At 38.1% G+C, this 7,237-nt stretch overlaps 1 pseudogene; it reads right to left on the bottom strand.

Moving 5' to 3' along the window:
• Positions 1-1,029: 1,029 nt before the first annotated feature.
• On the bottom strand, positions 1,030-4,640 carry LOC124107143 (small ribosomal subunit protein uS13-like; annotated as a pseudogene).
• Positions 4,641-7,237: the final 2,597 nt, after the last annotated feature.

The following is a 7,237-nucleotide window of genomic DNA, read 5'->3' as shown; positions in this document are numbered from 1 at the left end:
TGTTGCCTGGCAGGTGCACATCTGTAATCCTAGCAACTTTGGAGGATGGAAGGTTCAAGGCCAGCCTGGGCAACTTAGCAAGACCCTGTTACAAAATTTAAAAAATTAAAAACAAAAGGATTGGGGGTATAGCTCAGTGGTGAAGCACCCCAGGGCTCAATTCCCAATAACCCCTACACACACACACACACACACAGTGTTACTATTAAGGTACCCTGAAGCATAGACTACATAGTGAGGCCTTTATTGAAACCTTAACCTGCCTTGTTTAACCTCCTGCAGTGCTCTTGGATCCTATTGCTCTTATAGATGCAAAAATGTAAACATTCATAGTTTTTGCCTCCCAAATTTGTTTCTCCATGAGATTTGGTGACCTCTATACTTTACCTTGAATTCAGTGACTTCACACATTCTATTTTTACTAACTAAGCCTGTGTGACAGATATTTCCAAATATGGCCACAACAATTTCTCCTATGCCACATGCTCCTCTGCAATCGATGTGACCTTGACGTTCCTGTCATCAGGAGGAAGGTACATATCACCTCCTTTTGATTTGGGGTAGGCTTGTAACTCACTTGTAACCAATAGACTGTGATGAAAATGTCACTGCAAGACAGCCAAGGCTAAGTCATAAAAGGTGATGCAGCTTCTACCTTACATGCTGGAGTACTCACATTTGGAGGCTTGAGCTGCTTTGTAAGAATCTGATTATCCTAACGCTGCCATATTGTGAGGAAGCCCAGACCAAATGAAGAGGCCATTTAAAAGTGCTTGAGTCAACAGCCCAGCTGAGAGCATAAACTGATAGCCTTGTGAAGAGCCACCCTGGATATCCAGCCAGGTGGAAACTTCAGATAACTGCAGCTCCAAGTGAGAACCACTATCTCAAGCCCTTACAGAATTTCTGACTCACAAAATTATGAGCAAAAATAAACTGTTACTTTCGGTTTAGGATTTAGGTTTAGGATTAGTTTTAGGATAATTTGGTATGCAGCAATGGTAACTGAAATATCCTGCTAGCTTCCTATTATTCAATGACATAGAAGTCCTTTCTAATCAACAGTGTCCACTCAATGGGGTAATAAGCAGTTGAAAAGAGAAGTATTTCTGAAGAATCTAGAAAATAAGAAGTACACATGCACCTAGAAAGTTGTGTCCCAAAAGAATAATTCTAGTTGAATTTTTTTAGAAGTAGCAATGACCTAACAAGAAATGTGCAACCTATACAAAATCTTGCCAAGGCCATTTATTTTACCCTTATCTGCAAGATTTGTCCTGATACTCACAGAATTTCTAGCAGCATTTGCTGACAGGCAGCTCCCAACACATGGTTTCTGTGATCTTGCTGAATTGCTCAGTTCCTAGTTCTTCTCAGTATTTCCTTATTATGCAGATTATGTAAAACTATGGATGGAAAATAGTTTTAGTGGTTTCATCAAGTAAATCACATACAAATTATGCAAACCTATCCAAGAAAGAGAGTTTTAAAATCAAAGTGTTCCTTTCATGCAAATTATTACTATCTAATGGTGAATATGAAAAAATATCAGTAGTATCCTAACTATCAAATCTCACCCTAGAGGTTTAATACATTTTATTGGATAAACCACCTTAAAATGCCTTCAGAAAGTTTCCCAAAGTTCTTCTTTAGGGATGCATCCTGGAAATGGTTGAAATAACTGAGTTGCTCTCTGTCCAGTTCTTATAGCATATCTTCTGTGGAGATTCATCCCTGATTAACAAACTAATTGAAGACTTATCTCTTTATACTCTACTCCCTACAGGCTCTTCTCAAAACAGCAGCCAGATCCTATTTTTTGTATGCATGCACCAAATCAGATCCTATTTTTTGATGTCAATATTTCACATATCCCTCAAAGGAAGGTACAGAGTTCTTAGGATGTCCTGCTAGGCCTGCTGACATCTGGCCCTTATTACTTCTATAACCTCTCCTCCTATTCCTCTTGCTTTTGCTATTTCATCTCCAGCCATAATGACCACTGTTCACGTTCCTCAAACATACTAGTCATAGTTTAACTCAGAGTTCCTTTACAGTTTCCTCTTCTTGGATTATTCTTCAAAAGGTGTATTCATGGCTGTGTCTTAACATCTCTCAGTGTGGTTTTCCCCAACTTCTTATTTTAAATGACAATCCCTCCCCAATTGTTAGTATCTAACAATTATATATTTTACTTATTTATTTTTTTACCTGTATCCATTCACTAGAATGTAATCCCCATGAAGACAGGAATTTTTTGTCTGTGTTTTTTCCTGCATCCCCCATATCTAGATCAATGCCTGACATACAATTTGTGCCCAATAGATATTTCTGGATCTCTGTGACCATAATGTCAAAATCTATTCATTGACATCTGAACTTTATTATCTGTTTTCTGGACCAGTTTCTTGATTGTACTCTTCTGACACAAGCAGCCATAAAAATGTGCATTTTAAACATAGGATTTGATTCTTTTTCTTGTCTTTTTTCCTCTAGCTCACGTATTATGAACTTTAAGCATTTTGTTAGACATTATAGGTCAATCATAACCACCATTACATAATGTAATCACAAAATTAAAAATCAGATGCAATAAGCAAGCAAACTGGCACTCACTGTTCTACCTGAAGGAGGGACAGCCCAGTTTGACTGGTCATATTGGCCAAGAGCAAGTAATAGTATACACTCTAGCTTAGCAGATATGAGAAAAATGTCAATTATACCTTTCGGTCCTACAATGTATGTGTATGGGTGTGTGATTTGAATGTACTATGATAGTACATTGCTATATAGGATACTGCTGAAACATGTATTCCTCCATTTAAACTTGATGAATCTGAGTAAAGTACAATAAATTGGCAAGTAGGGATGTAGGTGTTCCTTTAATTAAATTCTTTAATTTAAAAATTATAACAGCTTTCTACATGTAGTCATTTCTAAGGTTTACTCCAATATTCAGGATGTTAGAAGGAAAGGAGTGATTAAGAATATCTATGGTGATATAGTTCAACAGCTGTTAAATAATAACCTAGTAATGATAATGTGTGAACACACCTGCCTTTTGTCTTGTGGTAAGCCAATATTTCCACTTCTACATCTGTGGTTCTCAGTGTCATAAAAAGTTCCAATGCCAAAAACACAAGTAGAATTTATTCTCTGATATAGTCCATTTCTAGAACATGTGAATGAATGCAAGAGGTGGTAGTTAAAAGAACACATATGTCCCAAATAACTGATATTGTTTATGATTCTGGAATACCCATGTCCACACTTCTCCAGCTGTTTTCAATATGACACAACTTCTCAAAATGACCCAGAATTCCCATGAGATAAAATAAGGGATAATATTCAGAAAGAACCTGGGTCTCAGTCCATAATCTAAAAGGCAATCCATTACCAGTGATCAAACAGAGCTAACTGCTTTAGACTGGCAAGGATTCGCAGAATCATGAAGCTAGAAGGATCCAAGAGATTATCAATTTAAGCCTTTCCTTTAACAATGAGGAAATGAAGCCTACGGTGGTCATACTAGAGGGAATCACTGAATGAATATAAAAAGGAGAGTCACAGAATCATATCTGTGCTTTAGAAAGATTGTTTTCTTCAAAAATTGAAAGCTATATTTGAATGGAGGCAGATTTGTCAGGTGTAAGTAGAATAATCAAGAAATGAGGAAACCTCAACTAGGGCAATACCAAGAAAGGTGGAGATACTTAGAAAGAGCCAAGAGATACTAAACAGGAAGGATATACAGGGTTTGATGGCCAACTGGATATGGGTATAACAGAGGAAAAGAATCAAAGGTTACATCTGCTTTCTGCTCTGGACAATTGGGCCAATGGAGGTATATCCACCAAGGCAAAAAATACAGGCAGAGGGATAGATATGGGGCACAAAGGAAAGGACAACAGCTAATTCGGTTTTGAAACTTGAGTGTGACATTACAGTCGTTTTCCCCCAGGCATATAAACTATTTGTTATAAGAGAAGGCCTACAGACTCCTTTCTTCTTGGACATACCCACCGTATGGTCACAGCACTTAGTGGTTTTGACATGCTGGCCTTGGACACAGAAGCCCCAGGAATGGTACAGCACCCATGGGCCCCAATCTTCAGTTGCTCCAGGCCTTTGAGTAGATTGTTGTCTAGACCACTGGCCAGAACCTTGCTGGATATTCCATCCTTTACGTCCTACAGTCTGTTCAAGAACCAGTCTGGGGGCTGGGGATGTGGCTCAAGCGGTAGTGCACTTGCCTGGCATGCGCGGGGCGCTGGGTTCGATCCTTAGCACCACATAAAAATAAAATAAAGATGTTGTGTCCACCGAAAACTAAAAAATAAATATTAAAAAAATTCTCTCTCTCTCTCTCTAAAAAAAAAAAAAAAAAAAAAGAACCAGTCTGGAATCTTGTACTGACATGTATTCTGCATAATGGTGATCACACATTCAACCTTGTCCTCGGTGAGTCCTCCAGCCCTCTTGGTGAGGTCAATATCTGTTTTACTCAACATCACATGAGCATATCTTTGCCTCATACCCTTAATGGCAGAGATAGCAGAGAATATTTTCTACTGCCCATTGATGTTAGTGTTGAGTACTTGGAAAATATGCTTGAACTTTTTAGGGATCACTAGAAACATGGTGGCAGCAGCAATGGCAACATATAGACCTCTTGTGGAAGCAATTTTACAATCTTATGACAGAAAAATATATAGATATATCATTTTAAATAAATATGCCTATATGTATACATACACATAGGCATAATTTCAACACATATGTCCCGAAGATAAAACAAAAATGCAGTAAGATTGATTATGAAAGGCTGGCAGAGATGAGCTTTGGAAATGGCTCACTCTAAGGATAGAAAGGGGAAAGGCAGGCTAGACTTCAGAATGAGGAAGTTTGCCTACCCAGATTGCATTCCCTTTTCCTAAGAGCAATAGCTTGAGTTTCCTTCGAGAAACACTATCTCCCAATCCAAGAACATATGGTCTGAAAGGAGCTAAACCACTCCATCGTGCCCAAGGGTAGGCATGAATCCTAGGTTTGCCCAAGGAGAAGTAATCCTGAGCTTCTTTGGCTAGACACATTGGGAAAGATTGTTAAAGTAATAGGACTAAACGTGCAACTACTGGTAGCCATCCTATGACTGCAAGGAGAAAGCATTCTGAGAAAGCCACACAAAGGAAAGCTGAACTGGGTAACAAAAATAGATGACAAAAAGTGTGACCTGATAACATTGTTAGAATGCCTGCACCTGACCTTACCTGAAGGCCTTTTAAACTAAAAGGCCCGGTATATTCCTCCTTTTTGCTTCAGTGGGTAGCTATCACTTGCAAAATAAAGAGCTCTATATTTATTCAGGTTTTTGTCAATTTGAAGCAGTTTGCTGTGATTTGTTTGGGGAAGTTAGGTAGCTATGGAGGAAAGCCAGAAAAATGTCTGAATTTGCTGAAGTCAAGTTTGAGAACAGAGAATCTCTATAAGCTTTTGGGCAATGAATAAGTGAAGGTATTGAAATGACACCTGATGTCAAATCCTGCTCCATCAAGCCCAGCTGTTTGACCTTGGGAAAGTTATCTAATCTTCCTAATTTAGGTTCTCTCATCTGTAAATTGGCAATGATAACGGAATCTTTCTCAAAGAATGGTTAGGATAATGACTGCAAATGATTTAACTTGGTGTCTAGTTTGAATAAATGTCAACATTTGTCCAAAATCCTTATTAGTCTGCATAAAGTTGCTTTAAGAAATGGATTATCACAGCTCTCTCACCCCCTAACCTCTTGCATCTTGGTAAGTTGGTTCTCCTTAGAAAAGTCATGGGGTTTTTGCTTTTTGTTTGTTTTGCTTATTCTTTCTCAATGATTCTTAAATGTGTTCCATTTATAAGCCTACAGATTTTTTTCTTTTTCTTTTTTTTTTTTTAGTGTGACAAATTCTACTTCTAAGGTGAAAAAAGAAACCATGCTGGGTTTTTCAGCTTTTATGTGATTTCTGGTAATAAAGATTCAAGTTGACAAATTTTGTTGCTGATGCATGAGACAGAATAAAATTAATCTTTTTCAAGGCTATCTGGTTCTGCAGCAGTAAAAGTAGACAGGAAGGTAAAAACATATGACAGAAAGCTATGTGGGTGAGTAGATCTGTAAAGAGAGGATAAGCAGACGAGACATGAGGGAGGACTCTTGACTCAGTCATTTTCAGTCTTTTAAGTACTTTGGAAACTTTCCAGTTTCTCCTTGCTTTACCAAACTTTCCCAATTTTGAAAAAAACAAAATCCTAAAAAATATCTTATGGTTTTCAATTATTTGAGCTACTTCTAGAAAAACTGAGAGAAACTTGGTTCATTATTAGCTAGAAGTTGTAAAAGCTAAACTTAGTTTAAAAAGTAAAAATTGAGGGCTGGGGTTGTGGCTCAGTGGTAGAGCGCGCGCCTTGCCTGTGTGAGGCACTGGGTTCAATCCTCAGCATCACATAAAAATAAATAAAGGTGTTGTGTCCATCTACAAATAAAAAAAAAATTTTTTAAAAAGTAACAATTGAGGGCTGGGGTTGTGGCTCAGTGGTGGAGTGCTTGCCTCGCACATGTGAGGTCCTGGGTTCAATCCTCAGTACCACATAAAAATAAATAAATAAAAATATTGTGTTCATCTGCAACTAAAATATATATTTAAAAAAAAAAAGAAAAGTAAAAATTGAGCTGGATGCAGTGGTACACACCTGTAATCCCAATGGCTCAGGAGGCTGAGGCAGGAGGATCAGAGTTCAAAGCCAGCCTTAGCAACTGTGAGGCTCTAAGCAACTCAGTGAGACCCCATATGGGGATATGGCTGGGGATATGGCTCAGTCGTTGAATGCCCCTGAATTCAATCCCTGGTACCGCCCCCCACCCAAAAAAGGTAAAAATTGAGTTTCTTCAGCTTCTAATTATATTTTCTCTTTCAATTAAAATGTTCCAGAAAACTGCTGAGCATGGTGTTCATCTACAACTAAAAATATATATTAAAAAAAAAGAAAGAAAAGAAAAATTAAGCTGAGTACAGTGGTACACACCTGTAATCCCAATAGCTCAGGAGGCTGAGGCAGGAGGATCACAGATTCAAAGCTAGCCTCAGCAACTTAGCGAGACCTGCCTCAAAATAAAAAATAAAAAGGGCTGGGGGATGTGGCTCAGTGATTAAGCATTCCTGGGTTCAATCCTGGTACCAGAAAAAAAAGTTCTAGAAAAGTC

The sequence above is a fragment of the Marmota monax genome, unplaced genomic scaffold, assembly GCF_021218885.2.
Source record: "Marmota monax isolate L192 unplaced genomic scaffold, Marmota_monax_Labrador192_F-V1.1 WCK01_AAM20220418_F8-fsc00158, whole genome shotgun sequence".
NCBI classification, from domain to species: domain Eukaryota; kingdom Metazoa; phylum Chordata; class Mammalia; order Rodentia; family Sciuridae; genus Marmota; species Marmota monax.
Note: the sequence above shows the minus strand (reverse complement) of the source record. Positions and strands in the feature narration are given on the sequence as shown.